General features: G+C 38.5%; 1 protein-coding gene across 1 annotated transcript in view; it reads right to left on the minus strand.

Annotated features, from left to right (window-relative positions):
• The window catches only part of si:dkeyp-23e4.3 (rho GTPase-activating protein 7), a 130746-nt gene that overhangs the window by 49250 nt on the left and 65970 nt on the right, over nt 1-15526 (minus strand). The gene's annotated exons all lie outside the window — the stretch shown is intronic.

Genomic DNA, 15526 nt, shown 5'->3' on the forward strand with positions numbered 1-15526 from the left:
TGTGGACATATTGCCCCTGACTGCGAAGGAAACAATAGTCAGGATGATGGCCCCCATGGCTATATCCTGGCACCTGCCGTTCAGTAAAATTCCTGCAATAATGTGGAGCATATATACTTGATCTGCGAGGGTGGTGCCTGGTCTCCAGTGGTGGTTGTCGATATCCCACATGTCCGAGCTGACCGGTGCGTCCTGCCCTGCTCGCCTGATGTGATCCAGTCCGTCGATGAACCAAACCGCATCCCTTAGAACGTCGGTGTTGTTCAGCAGTACTAAGAGCTCACGACGCGCCACAGCAGTGTGGAGAATTTGATCGAGAGGCAAGCGTGGTACGAAGACTTCAAGTATGAGCTGCTGCTTCCCCAACGTGGTCTGATTGAAATGCAGGAAGCATAAAAAGCTTGCCATTGTTAACCCGTATAGGTCAACTCCATGATTTAGCATCACATGGAGTGTGAAGGGTTGACCGCAGGAAAGAATGTAACACCTCCAAATGAATAAAAAATGCCTCTGTTGTCTGCAGGTCCCTGTTTCTGGCAATTACGTTGCCTTGGTGTCAGTCCATCGGGATTCAGGCCAGTCCAGGTGGTGTTGATATGTCAGGCAAAGGGGAGAGTCTCCCTCAACTCCTGCACAATTCTCAGATACGGATGCTTTTCTCATTGAGCCCCTTTGTAGTGGTGAGCGCAACCAGTAATAGGTACATGGAGCATCACTATCATCTGAACAGGAGTCACTTGAAGTCGCTCCCTTTGACTCCCTTGCTGGCTGCACTTGTAGTGGCTTTCCCCTTTGAGATTTCTGTGACTTTTCTATTTCTGAAGTTGGCAATTCTACAGGTAGGTCATTATCCAGATGAAAAAGGTTCCGATGCAAGGTACGTATCTTTGCTGGATCATGGCCTCTGCTAGATTCAGGATACACTTTATAGACTGGACCATCTTCTACTCTTTCTCTCACCACATGTACTGTTCTTTCCCAATTTCCTAATCTTAATTTGCCAGTCCCCCATCGTTCACTTAGGTTTCAAACAAGTACTCTGTCTCCTGGCTGTAAAACAACTCCTCGCAGATGTTGGTCATAATATTTTTTATTTCTTGTGCTTGCTTGTTTACTGTTGTCCGATTCGAGTTTATATGCAGCAGCTATTCTTTGTGCCCATTTCTCTGCAGAATCTCGCGCTGAGTACTAATCATCCTCCATCTTCAAATTAAACAACAGATCGACTGGCAAACGAGGGTGACGTTTGTACAACAAGAAGAATGCAGAGAACCCTGGCGCTTCATGTTTGGTGCAGTTGTATGCATGTACTACTTTTGAAAGGTGCTCTTTCCATCCCTTTTTCTTTCTCTTCCAAGGTTCTCAGAATTTGTAGCAGTATTCGATTAAAGCAGTCTGCTGGATTGGCTTGGGGGTGGTAGGGTGTTGTTCTTGAGTTGCCGTCAGCCGTCAGCTGCTGTAATGCTGTAAAGAGCTGGTTCTCAAACTCACAGCCCTGGTCATGATGGAGTTTACCAGGATAGCCAAATCTTGGGATATAATCATTGAATATTCTTTCAGCAGCTGTTCGTCCAAACTTGTCCTTTGTTGGATATTCCTGGTCAAATCTGGTGAAATGGTCTACTAGAACCAGGATACATTCATATCCCCCACGAAGGCATGAGCAAACTATTAAATGTTGTGGGGGGTGAGACTGTTCAACAGAGACCAAAATAATAACAATGTAGGAAACAGCAGAGAACTGCACATAATCATTTGCTTGGATGTAAAAAAGCATTTGCAACTTGTTTAAAGGAATGAGAAACTGCTTTTTTGATGTGCACAAGTGACAATATGGGCCGTATTTTAACAATCTAGATGCAAAGTCTAAAGCACATGGCACAAAAGCAATAATGGTGGGTCCGAATCCACTTTTGATATTTTAATGAAAAAAAAAAATACGTTCCACAAACATAAATATGCAAATAATAAATAATACTGCTAATAATAATATTATACAAATGCAAATTGTCATGAATAAACTGAAAAAAAATATATCGGAATTATGCTATTTAAACAATGTGGCACAAATTGTGAATATTACTGTTGCGCTGGTCTGAAAATAGCAACGAATCACGCCATAAACGTCTCGCACCTTGTGCCGGGTGTATGATAGGGCCCAATGATCTGAAGATTGAACAAGTACTTTTGAGAGTTTCAATTCTGATCTGACAAATGTACCAAAGTGACTGAAAAAAACTGTAACAATAACAATGTGCGTGGGTTGAGAACCTGCTAATAGAAGATGATTTCATTTTCCAAACACACAACCAATGGTTGAAGAAGATGTGTTTATTGAACATGTGTAAAGAAAGGACATATTTAATTGACTGTTATGTTATTATGACACTTCATCATGATGGAAACATTTAAGGTCTTCTTTGTGTAGGATGAACTAAAGTAAACTGACACCAAATACACTCAATTACATCGCCAAATAATTAGATTCAGTCATTTTAAACCACTGACCAGATATAGAATAATGTTCAAACAGAATTATTTTTCAGTCTATATGCAACACTTTTAGATAGATAGATAAATAAATAGATTTCTGTAGTTAGTGATTAATTAATTAATTAATTACATTTATGTAGCCCTTTTCTGGGCACTCAAAGCACTTTACACATAGGGGAGAATCTCCTTATCCACCACCAGTGTGCAGCATCCACCTGAATGACGCGACGGCAGCCATTTTGCAGCAGACTGCACACCACACACCAGCTGATTGGTGGAGAGGAGACAGAGTGATTAAGCCAATTATGATATGTGAAGGGTTAGGAGGCCATGATGGACAGAGGCCAGTGGGCAGATTTGGCCAGGATGCTGGGGTTAAACCCCTACTCTTTTTCGGAGGACTGGGATTTTTAATTACCACAGAGAGTCGGGACCTTGGTTCAACGTCTCATCCAAAAGACGGCACTCACTGAGCAGTATAGAGTCCCCGTCACTATACTGGGGCATTAGAACCCACACAGACCGCAGGTTGGGTGCCCCCTGCTGGCCTCACTAACACAACTTTCCGGCAGCATCCTAGCTTTCCCATGTGGTCTCCCATTCTGGTACTGACCGGGCGCAGCCCTGCTAAGCTTCAGTGGGCTTCATGGGTGTTTTCAGTTTATTTACCCTTCCCATTATTGGACCATGAGCTTTAATCTGACCACTTTCGAAGCTTAGAAGTTTGAAACAAAACACCATCTAGATTAATTATGTAAATTGTTGTCTGTGGTGGTCATGTGAAATAAATGGATTACTTTCTCTCTCTCTCTCTCTCTCTCTCTCTCTCTCTCTCTCTCTCTCTCTCTCTATATATATATATATATATATATATATACACACAACAGTTTATTAATTAATTTACTTATTTATTTTATTTATTTATACAGGGACAATGTACAATATTACATGTTGTGCAAGAATTTGCTATAAAGCTAATTTACATCTGTAGTCCTTGGACAGGAAGTTGTACCAAATTTAACAGTTAAAAATAATACATTATACACTTACAATACCATACATGCAATCCATCATTATCAATCCATCATCAATCATGAGATCAATCGATCATGAAATCAAACCAGTGACTGCATATTTGATTTTGTTTAAGCCAAATTTTAAGAACAGTTTTAAAATTATTAAAAGTTTTACTCTCTCTGATATGCACTGATATTTTATTCCATCTTTGTGCTGCTCTGACTGAAAAAAAAAACTGATTCTCCTCTAACTGATGACCTAGTCTCTCTAATATTGTCCTTGCAGACAATCATACAGTACATTGTTTGAGGGGTGGTGGTGCAAGATCAATAAATATTTTATACATTAAACACACATCAGCATAAAATAACAAACTCTCGAATGTTAGTAAGTTATGTTGTGCAATACAGTTACAATGATGATAGCTCCTTGGCTTCATAGCTTAAAGTTTTACAGTTTGTTTATAGATAATATACTATGGTATTGATGTTGTAATGTTCGTATGGGACCAGTTTGTAGCACAATAAGATAAGTGAGGGACGATCATTGTATTCATAAAAAGTTCAGCAGCAGCCATAGGTAACTGATGCCTAATGTTTCTATAAATCCTCATAATCTTATCCTTATAATCCTCCTTATAATCTTAAAATGTGAGCAAAATCACCTTTTGTGTCATCACTTTAGACATTACGCTAGAGAATCATTTAAATACTAGCTCTAAAGTGATGTATGTGAAGCTGTTCTGACGTTAGCTGCAGATGTCAATGAGTGGCAGAAGAAAGTAGTTCCTCATACAAAAGGATTCTGAGACTCTCTGTGTTTGATTTTTTTTATATACACTATTATGCTGTCAAACTGTTGAGGGCTAAAATGTCAATGGAAGTAATTTTGTTCAAGTTACATTATCAAAGCAGATCCCATATTGTTTTCCCAAATGCAGTCTAAATAAAGGTCCAAATAAAAAGAAAACAGCTGTGAATAATAAATAAATACTTTTTGTTATTAAAAATTATTATTGTTTATTAAATGTTGTGTTATTGTGGCTATGCTGTAGCTCTGAAACATCAATTCTCTATTTGATGCTGGCTCGAAGTTTGGGTCTGGAAAGTACAACACAATCAGGTATCAGTTAAAAGCGGTCACACACATATAACAGTGGTTTCTGTTTAGACACATGCAGGCTTTAACAAGTTAGCTGGTTGTTCTTGTTGTTGCAGCCCGTGGAGTGGAAATCGCTTGACCGTGTTAGCATGAAGGTCACTGTGTTCTGTTCCTGAGTTATAGAGTGTTTCTATCAGGCAATCCCCATGCCTGTTCTGTTGCTGGTATAGGGGACAAAAAAAGTAATTTTTAGTCCATCACGGGAAATGATTGTGCATAGAAACAACAAGGTCCTGTGAATCATAATTGATGTACTGTTGTGGTGTATAAATCTTCAAGCTGATGTTCTCCCTGTGGCTTTATAATATGCTTAAATGAAGATGTAGGACTTTCCGTGTAGGAGTTAACAAGTCTACTTTTGGTCCCGAAGTGATGCTTTTACGTTCACTGCATCAAAAAAATGCTTTGCAACACCCACAACATGTCATAAAATGTATTTTACTGCATTATATGCTGTGTCCAAGAAAACAAGCTGGATTTAGCATTTCCATCATTTTCATCAAGAAACAAGTGCCAGAAACTAGGGCTGGGCAATTAGTCAAAAAGTAATCGAAATTTACATTCAGAACCTATAATCGATCTATAATCTATATATTGCACTGCTCTGAGTGTGATATTGCTCATATATATATATATATATATATATATATATATATATATATATATATATATATATATATATATATATATATATATATATTAATATATATCTACATGCTTTGCAACACCCACAACATGTCATAAAATGTATTTTACTGCATTTTCATCAAGGAACCAGGAACCAGTCTAGTCTAGACTAGGAACCAGAAACTAGGGCTGAGCAATTAGTCGAAAAGTAATCAAAATTTACATTCAAATCCTATAATCGATGGGGTCAATTTTTATCCTGATTGCTACAGAGAAATACTGGGAAATGTCTGTAGACTGATGGCACTTCATGCTTCATGCTGTTCAGCCTTATAATCTTAAAATGTGAGCAAAATCACCTGTTTTGTCACCACTTTAGAAATTTAGACAATTTTTTCAATTACTCTCCCTATCACATGTGGAATCACGTGACCCCGCTCTGTTAAGGATGATTTAAGCCTCATTCACCCTACAAGTGACTCACAGCGGCAAAGCTGCTAGCGGCCGGTGACCTCCGTCATCGCAAGCGACAGCCAATCGGAACACCAGTACAGCTCACGTAATCCTCCCTCAGCTCATTCAGAGGCCGGTTGTATTCGTGCTGTATATACCGACCCCACCCCTGCATTTGAAGCAGCGACAAGCAGCTATAAAGTCGCTGCTAGTCTGAATGAGGCATATACTTTTACATCGGAAACACCACGGGTATGGTCTTGCGCAGCCTTCTCGGGGTCGCACACCCGCGCACCTCTTAAAAAATGTAACTACATGTCGCATGTTTGCACTACATTGACAGTGAATGGAAGCTGCGTCAGAGATGCATTGAGGCGGCATCTTTTCTATTACAATATTTGTTTACAGAAGATTCAAGAGCATTGAAAATAATTAATTTTGTTTTGAAAAGTGCATATATTTATATTCAATTTTTTATAAGAAAATTGACTGATGGTTTTAGCCAATGTGTGTTTTAATTTCAGTTGTTCAACGTTGATGTTCAGTCAATAAATAATCGTAGATAGTAGATTGTGTGTGTGTGTGTTTTATTCATTCAATCATTTTCTTTTTGGCCTAGTCCCTTCATTAATCTGGGCTCACCACAGTGGAATTAACCACCAACTTATCCAGCATATGTTTTATGCAGTGGATGCCCTTCCAGCTGCAACTAATCACTGATAAACATCCGTACACACTCATTCACACATACACCACAGACAATATTAGCTTACCCAATTCACCTATACCGCATGTCTTTGGACTTGTGGGGGAAACCAGAGCACCTGGAGGAAACCCACGCGAACACGGGCAGAACAAGCAAACTTCACACATAAATGCCAACTGACCCGGCCGAGGCTCAAACCAGCAAAAAGTCACAGATACACAGACTCCATAACTAGAGGTGCTACAACCCTCAATCTGACGACAATTTTCAATTTTGGAGACACAGGAATAAAGTTATCCTGTATATATATATATATATATATATATATATATATATATATATATATATATATATATATATATATATATTATAAAGTTAAAAGTTTATATATCTTAAATATAAAATAATACATGATCAAAATAATGGTAAAAATGTAAACCTGCATGTTTTAAAAGTCGTCAACTAGCTCTCTGCAACTCTCACATGGTTGCCCACTGAAGCTAAGCAGGGCTGTGCCTGGTCAGTACCTGGATGGTACTTGGTTGCTGCTGGAAGTGGTGTTCGTGAGACCAGCAGGGGGTGCTCGCTCTGTGTGGTTCCTAATGCCCCAGTATAGTGAAGGGGACGCTATACTGCTCAGTGGGTGGCGTCTTTGGATGAGACATTAAACTGAGGTCCGACTCTCTGTGGTCGTTATATATGTCATTCGAAAACCCCGGCATCCTGGCCAAATTTGCCCACTGGCCTCTGGCCATCACGGCCTCCTAACCATCCCAATATCATAATCACTCTGTCTTCTCTCCACCAATCAGCTTGTGTGTGGTGTGTGGTCTGGCACAATATGGCTGTCATCGCATCATCCAGGTGGATGCTGCACACTGGTGGGGAATGAGGAGATTCTCCCCAATGTGTAAAACCCTTTAAGTGTCTAGAAAAGCGCAATATAAATGTAAAGAATAATTGTTATTATTATTATTAAGGGCGAAGCAGTGGCGCAGTAGGTAGTGCAGTTGCCTCACAGCAACTCACAGCTGGTTCGAGCCTCGGCTCAGTTGGTGTTTCTGTGTGGAGTTTGCATGTTCTCCGTGGGTTCGCTCCGGTTTCCCCCACAGTCCAAAGACATGCAGTACAGGTGAATTGGGTAGGCTAAATTGTCCATAGTGTATGTATATATGTGTGTGTGAATGTGTGTATGTGTTTCCCAGTGATGGGTTGTGGCTGGAAGGGCATCCGCTGCGTAAAACAAATGCTGGATGAGTTGGCGGTTCATTCCGCTGTGGTGACCCCGGATTAATAAAGGGACTAAGCCGAAAAGAAAATGAATGAATGAATGAATATTATTATTAAAACAAGGTTATAATGTATTCTGTACAGTGGAGTTTATTGTTCGATGTGCCACCTTAAGGATGTTCTCTAAAGCACAATTTATTTCAATACCAAGGAGAGGAAATTTGGCTAGGGGGCTGCGACTGACCGCAGAACGAAATGAGGCGATCCGCGGTAAAAAACATCAAATTTTAATGACCCATCTGTATGTCAAATCCCTCAGACCTAATAGAAACAACACATTTTGAATAAAAATTCCTTAATTACAAAAAAAAAGGTTTTTATGCTCGCTAAGTGGTTTGAGACTACTATGAGAGATTTTAAAACTCAAACATCAGATGGAAAAGTAAACATCACACCTGTGTGACTAATTAGCTGTCTCCATTATGTTTGCCTTGTTTACTGTTGGTTGCTAGGCTACCAATACTACATTTGGCCACTCTAACAACTTAATGAAAATGCTCCTAATTCGCAATTGGGATTATTTCGGTTTTTTTTTTTTGTGCTATCTTTGAAAGATTCTCTTCATGTTTGGAGGGAAACCTTGCTACAGACTGCTTGACATTCAAATGACACATTCTGAGGACTTTTCCCAAATTGGCCCTGAGACAGCACTTTACACATTCAGCTTAATGTCTAATTCCATGATAGAGGGAAAATCCAGAATCACAGCAATTGAGAGGTTGTTGCATTCAAACGCTCCACAAACAGTGAAGAACACAGAGAAAGGAAGAGTGAGTGAGTGAGTGAGTGAGTGTGTGTTTGTTTCTCTTCTTGAGTCGTAATGCCAGCTGCCTGAGTCTCAGGGGGCCTGGAGCCAGTGTGCACAGTTTGAGCTCAGTGTATGCAAACTGTTGAGATCCAGCTTTGCATAATTTCCTGCTGGCTTCAGTCGGCAGTGCTAAAAACTTCAAACACTTATTCACCTGCATGTATATACATGCACCGATTCTTCATCTTTTTTTTTTTTTACAGCAATAACCTCAATATAAGATAAAAGGTCAAATTTAGATAACAACCTACAATTTTCCAATTTTTAAGGGTCACTGCTAGTCTCACTTGAAGTTATGCTAACATTGTAAAGAAAAGCAAACTTTAAGCACATTTCACAAGATACTTAGAGTGCATCTGGAAAGTATTCATAGTGCTTCACTTTTTCCACATTTTTTATGTTACAGCCTTATTCCAAAATGCATTAAATTAGTTTAGTTCCTCAAAATTCTACACACAATACCTCATAAAGACAATGTGAAAAATGATTTTTTGAAATTGTTGCAAATTTATTAAAAATAAAAAACCTGAAAACATGTACAGAAGTATTCACAGCCTTTGCCGTAAATCTCTAAATTGAGCTCCGGTACATTCTGTTTCCACTGATCTTTCCTGAGATGTTTCAGCAGCTTAATTGGAGTTCATCTGTGGAAAATTCAGTTGATTGGACATGATTCGAAAAGGCATACACCTGTCTATACAAGGTCCCAGGGCTGACAGTGCATGTCAAAGCACAAACCAAGCGTGAAGACAAAGGAATTTTCTGTAGACCTCTAAGACAGGATTGTCTCGAGGCACAAGGCTGGGGAAGGGTACAGAAAAGTTTCTGTTGTTCTGAAAGTTCCAATGAGCACAGTGGCCTCCATCATCCGTAAGTGGAAGATGTTTGTAACCACCAGGACTCTTGCTTGAGCTGGCCGGCCATCTAAGCTGAGTGATTGGGGAGAAGGGCCTTAGTCAGGGAGATGATCAATAACCCGATGGTCACTCTGTCTGAGCTCCAGCGTTCTCCACCAATAAGGCCTGTGTGGTAGCCACTCCTCACTTGGAATTTGCCAAAAGGCATATGAAGGAATTCTCAGACCATAAGAAAAAGTCACGTTTGACTATTGGTCCTGAACAATATTTTCAACCAATCATCTTTCTTATTCTTACAATCACTATCATTGGTTGGTGGCTATTCTTTCGCGTGCAGTGAGCAGTGAAATAAATATAGCATAATGGCCTACCTAAATATGTATTTATAAAATAGCATAGAGGCAGTCAAGCATATTTTCATTTCTTTTAAAACCACGAGTAAATCTATTAATGAGCCTGATCAGAAGAGATCTCGAGAAGCTGGAATTGCCTCCCTGGATAGCATTAGACAGAAGCCAAGTGAGTCAAGTCAGCCACTGAACATGACAAAGGAGCTAACTGTGGGCTCTTCTTGAAGATTAGACAGAGCGAGTTATTTTAATTACTATTTTTGCTTGGAAGTGAACTGAAATGGCACTTAGAGAGTTAATGTGAGCTCTCTCTCTCTCTCTCTCTCTCTCAGACAAAGGAAATCAAAAGTGATGCGTACGCTTAGGGATAAAATAAAAGTAGATGGAACTCAATGCAGCCTAATGCAGTCGTCTGCAGTCACATATTGACACCTGTCCATCGGCAATAAGAGTAACCCGGACCAAATATACATACAGTCGCATCACTACTTGTAAAAAGAAGTTAAAACAAATGAAAATGATTTTTTTTCCCCCTGTAACAACAGCAAAGCGAATAACACCAAATCTAATTATTTTTGTCATAACTACTATTTATTACTGATTGATTTATTTTCTTAATGATTTTTAATTTGTTTATTTTTTCTTCTTATTTTGTACTGTAAATTTCAATTTTCTCAAATCTCTTTATTTTTATTTTTTAACACAAAATAAGATGAAAAACTAAACAAATTAGAAATGAATAATGTAATAAATTTATTGTGGAAAACCTGATGTGGCCCAGCCTCACCCAGACTCTTCCTCGAGTGGCCCCCGGGTAAATTGAGTTTGAGACCGATCAATGTCTTCTGCTAAGCTAAACTACAATTGTTCCAGCTAGACGTAGATTTTGACTGGATGGATTAAAAAATAGTAAAATGCTGACTTTAGGACTATAGTCTGGAGGTAAATGAATACAGAATAATAAGAGGAAACACCAATAAACATGTTAGTATGCTTATTGTAGCACATTGTAATTAACAGTATCCTATTTTGTGATTCACAAGTGTTTTTTTTTGTTTATTTCTGGTTGTGAATTGCATTATGGGAAGTTGACCTCTGCAGTTTAACAAAGTAACTTTTATTGACATTTTAGTTTTTTTAAATAATATAATGCATAAGAATTAATACATAGAGAAATATAGAAAAAAATGTTTAGGCAGATTATTAAAAGGTTTATGTACCGTGCAACACCAACCCAAGACAATATATCACTTCAAACTATTAAAATGTTAGTAAATAATAATAATAAAGGTCACTTTTTCTGACTTTTCAAGGTTAAAAGTTGTTGGAGGAATGATCAAGGTCCCATAATGTAATTCAAAAGCATAAAAAAACATGAATCACAAAATACTGCTAATTTATGTATATTTTTACAGTGCGCTGTCTGTCCTACTTGCACCACCTTGTGCTCCGTAAGGCACACTGCCAAATGCTGCAATCTCAGATAACACTCCAGGACCATGTTTAATCCTCAGCTGCTGATATGGCATAATTAACAGGCTTTTTGGCAAGCCAACACTTCAGTAAAGTTCTCTAATTGTATGGTTAGTTTAAGCATGATGTTTAATTAGAATGCATCTGTAATTTTATAAACCATTAGTGATGTACTTTGGCATCATTTACTCAAAGGTTACAATTGCGTCCATCTGCTACACCTTAAAAATCCCCCTGCGGTAAAACATCAACATCTTAACTTTTCTGAAACACAGAGGACAGACATCTGTTCGGCTCGATTTGATCCTTGAGGTGTGCTTAAATTGGGAAGAATCTAACACTGGCTGCATATTTGGGAGTGTTCAATGACAAGACTGAATATAAAGTGTTGTGATACATAAACTGTACAACTTCTGGATTTCTAAATGGATCAAGTTGTGGTGTCACCTGCAGGTGAAACTTGGCAGCAGAGCAGAGTAAAGGTGTGGTCTCATTGGGTACACTTACTGTATATTAAGTGGCATGAACTACTACTTAAATTGAAAAATAGGTACTGAGTGTATTGGTACTGTTTATATTGTATTGCACAACATATATTGGCTTACTGAGGTGGGATACGGTTAAGGTTAGGGAAAGATTTTTAAGGACAGGTGTGAGTGTGTTTAAAGGGTGGGGTAAGGTGTAAAGCAGCGGTTCCCAACAGGGGGGCCTCAGCGAGCTTTGTGGGAGGTCGCGTCATATTTAAAAAAATCTTAGCAGTGGACAATTAGGAGAATGATCATGTTGCCTTAGTTCATTTTATCCCCTAGCTCAGTGGTCCTCAACCATTGGTCTGTGGATCAATTGGTACCAGGCCACAAAAGAAATCATTAATTATTTCCGTTTAATTTATTTATTAGTTATTTACAGTGTTGTGCAAGTTACTTCCAAACTGTAATACGTTACAGATTACTTATTACTGTGATTTAAAAGTAATCCCTTACCTTACAATATTACTGTCTCAAAATTGTAATATGTTACATTACTCTTATATTACTTTTTAGTTACTTTCACCAAAATAACTACAGAATTAGAACTTAACATCTAAAATGACTAAATGTACTGCAGAGCATTTACATCCAGTAGAAAGCGATATGATGTAGCAGAAGGACTGTGACCTATCCAGGCTACTAACAATATAGTATATATTTGGCGACGTGAAGGCTCAAGACAATGCAAGAAAGGATAAGAGCCAGAATCACAAATGATCAAAGTCTGTTGAAAGTATGGTAAAGGTAAAGTGATATCTGGCAATATCTGTGAATAGCTTGGCTATTTTCATATTAGACACAACAGGCCTATATGTAAACTCCAATGCCATGACGAGATGCATTTTTTTCTTAATCTTGCCATTATTCTATTCACTTTAAATTCAGGTTCACAACACAAAACTGTCATGCACAAAGTGAGCATGATGAACATAGCTTTCTCAATATAATGCTCGTGCACCGATTTCCTCTGTAGACAAAACTGCTTGTGAGCTCTCAAATATACGCTGCTCGCGTGCAAATTTTCTCATGCTCTCTCAAATATGCACTGCTCACGCACAAACTTTCTTGTGCGCTCACAGTACACTACTCGCTCAGGGAGATTATATGCAGACTCACAATTTGTGTCTTGTGTTCCCTCTTCCTTTCATGCTTTTTGATATAATTTATATTTGTACACTATTTATTAACAATAACCAAAATACTAAAATAGACTTACATATAAAAATTTTTATCTAATCCACTATAACCTTTTTTGTTGTTTGTTATATGATGAAATATTTCCAATTTCAAACACTTAAAGACACCGAGAAAAGAAGTTGAATGCAAAGAATACATTTTTAAAAAACATTTATTAAACATCCAAAAGGTGCACCATACTAATCAAATAAAACATTTAAACAAAAATATAACGAATGCAAGCAGAAATGTAACCGATAAAATAGGGGAAAACTTGATGAGGTATTATAGCCTACTGAACTATTCACTCCTCAAATAAATCTCACTATCAATCCCATTTTATCATGGCAACTAAAATAAATTGAACACGCCTCTGTTGTCTTCCACATTGCTGATGAGATTGTGGAGGACATTTTCCCTGTCATGTACAGTGTTTTGAACAGTTCTACAGTAAAGTACTTCAATAATCAGTTGTGCTAATACTAGTTGCTATGGTAACACAAGCGTAATATAAACAAATTACCCAGTGCTGTAGTTTTTTTTACAATATAGGGTATACTATACTACAATTCACCACACTTTACTGTAGTAAAACTACACTTTGTATTTCATTTTATCAGTTCACTATTCTTAATACTACAGTATGCTGAAGCATTCATTAACAAATTGTAAATAATACTAGCCTAACACATAGGCAGTATATCTAACAGTCAAAAACACAAGTATTTATTATAGAATTTATCATAACCTTTAGTGTTTCGTGTATTGCTAATAAATCCGTAGACAATATATAAACCATATCAACATTCTGGGATAAGCAATTGAACAGGAGGATCTCTGGAGAGGCAAAGCACGAAAGAAGAGGAAACACGAGGTACAAATTGTGAGTCTGCATCATCTCGGACGGAGCCAGAGCAGATCATTTGCACGTGAGCAGCCGTGTTTGAGTGCATGCGACTGCCGAAAAAAACAATTGCGGTCGAGTTGTCCACGAACAGAGAATTACATGAATGCGCTCTTGTAAAATTGCGCTTACGACTGTTGTCAGTGAAATAACGCCATATGCACATACGTCCATCTCGCGAATGTACCGTCTTCTGCTCATCTATTTTGCCGTTCTTCCGCTGCACGTCAGGGCTTGACCTTACTTTGAACCGGGCTGAGACAATAGCCTCGGACCTCGAGCTCAGAGGCTGAAATCATTCCGCGTTCAAAGTAAAAAAGTTCCAATAGCCAGAGGGATATTAAGGACAACACGCGCATATATTCACTAACTACGAACAGAAAATAGAACTTACTTGCGGTATTTTTTATTTGGTAATGTCTTGGGGGCGAAAAGTTTGTTGTAACGCACGCGTTACTGAACATGTACCGAGTAAAATATTACTGAAAATGTATAAGTAATGCCTTACACTACTGCGTTACTGGAAAATGTAATACATTACTGTAATACATTACTTTTGTAACGCATTACTCCCAACACTGGTTATTTATTAGTCTGAACGATCTTTTATTTTGACCGTATTCTCTTACTTACGTCTCGGTCACTTGAGCACCCAAATTTAACCCACAAGCAGAAAAATGAGTAAGAAACTGCCAAGGAAAAGATCCGTAACCCACTTGTCAACAAATCAGGTGAATCCAGCATGGCAAGATCAACTGATGGATGTTGGAAATGATGGCGGCCTTTTAGGGGGCGTTCGCATATCGCATATTTCTAGAGTCTGCACAAGTTTGTTGTTTCCAATGGAGGTGTGCGGCTTGCACACACAAGCAGCGTGACACGCTCGCACCAATAAACACCGGGCTGCGAGCGAACATCGAGTCACTTGACAAGAGTTGATTGATCAGCTTCAGCTTGTATGGAATATTCATATTTCTGTAAGACAAATTTTCTCAGACAAACACAGAACACACAAATACTGTAGCCCTTTGTACTTTGTCCATAAATAAAACTTGTGTCAGAGAGTGACAGCAATGTTTTGTCAGTTTGTCATCCTATGAGAAAACGGTTGATGGTCAAATAGCAACCTACAAAACACCACCACCCCCCTGCAGTAAAATTGTCAAGCGTTGACCGGTGCATGGTGATAACAAGGTTGAGGACCAAAAGTTTGGGAACCACTGGTCTATGGGACAGTTGCTAGGGTGCTGTAAGTGGTTGCTAGTGTGTGGCTAGTAAGTTAAAAGATATCAGTGATTGACAAATTGGTAGTCTGAGCTCAACCTTAAGTCTGTATGACGGAAAGTTATGGGGTCATAAAATTTAGTCCAATGTTAAGTCAATGGGACTTTTCCGAATTTTCTGTGTCAGTTTTCAGAAAACCGTAACTCGGATCAATTAAAAAGATATAGCTACTCTGGTCAGACCAGTTTGGAGGTTGGAGTAAGTTTGGGGGCTGTAGCATGAACGATCTAGGAGGAGATGCATATAGAAATAAGTCTCAGAAGAAGAAGAAGAATATTAAGTTTATGTAGTATAACAGTATGTTGGCACTCTCAAGCCACCATAAAAAAAACACCTCATGTTAGCATTCTACAAATGACACATTTTCAATTAGCATCAAGTCCAGAAACTCCCTTAA

The sequence above is a fragment of the Danio aesculapii genome, chromosome 21 (assembly GCF_903798145.1).
Source record: "Danio aesculapii chromosome 21, fDanAes4.1, whole genome shotgun sequence".
NCBI classification, from domain to species: domain Eukaryota; kingdom Metazoa; phylum Chordata; class Actinopteri; order Cypriniformes; family Danionidae; genus Danio; species Danio aesculapii.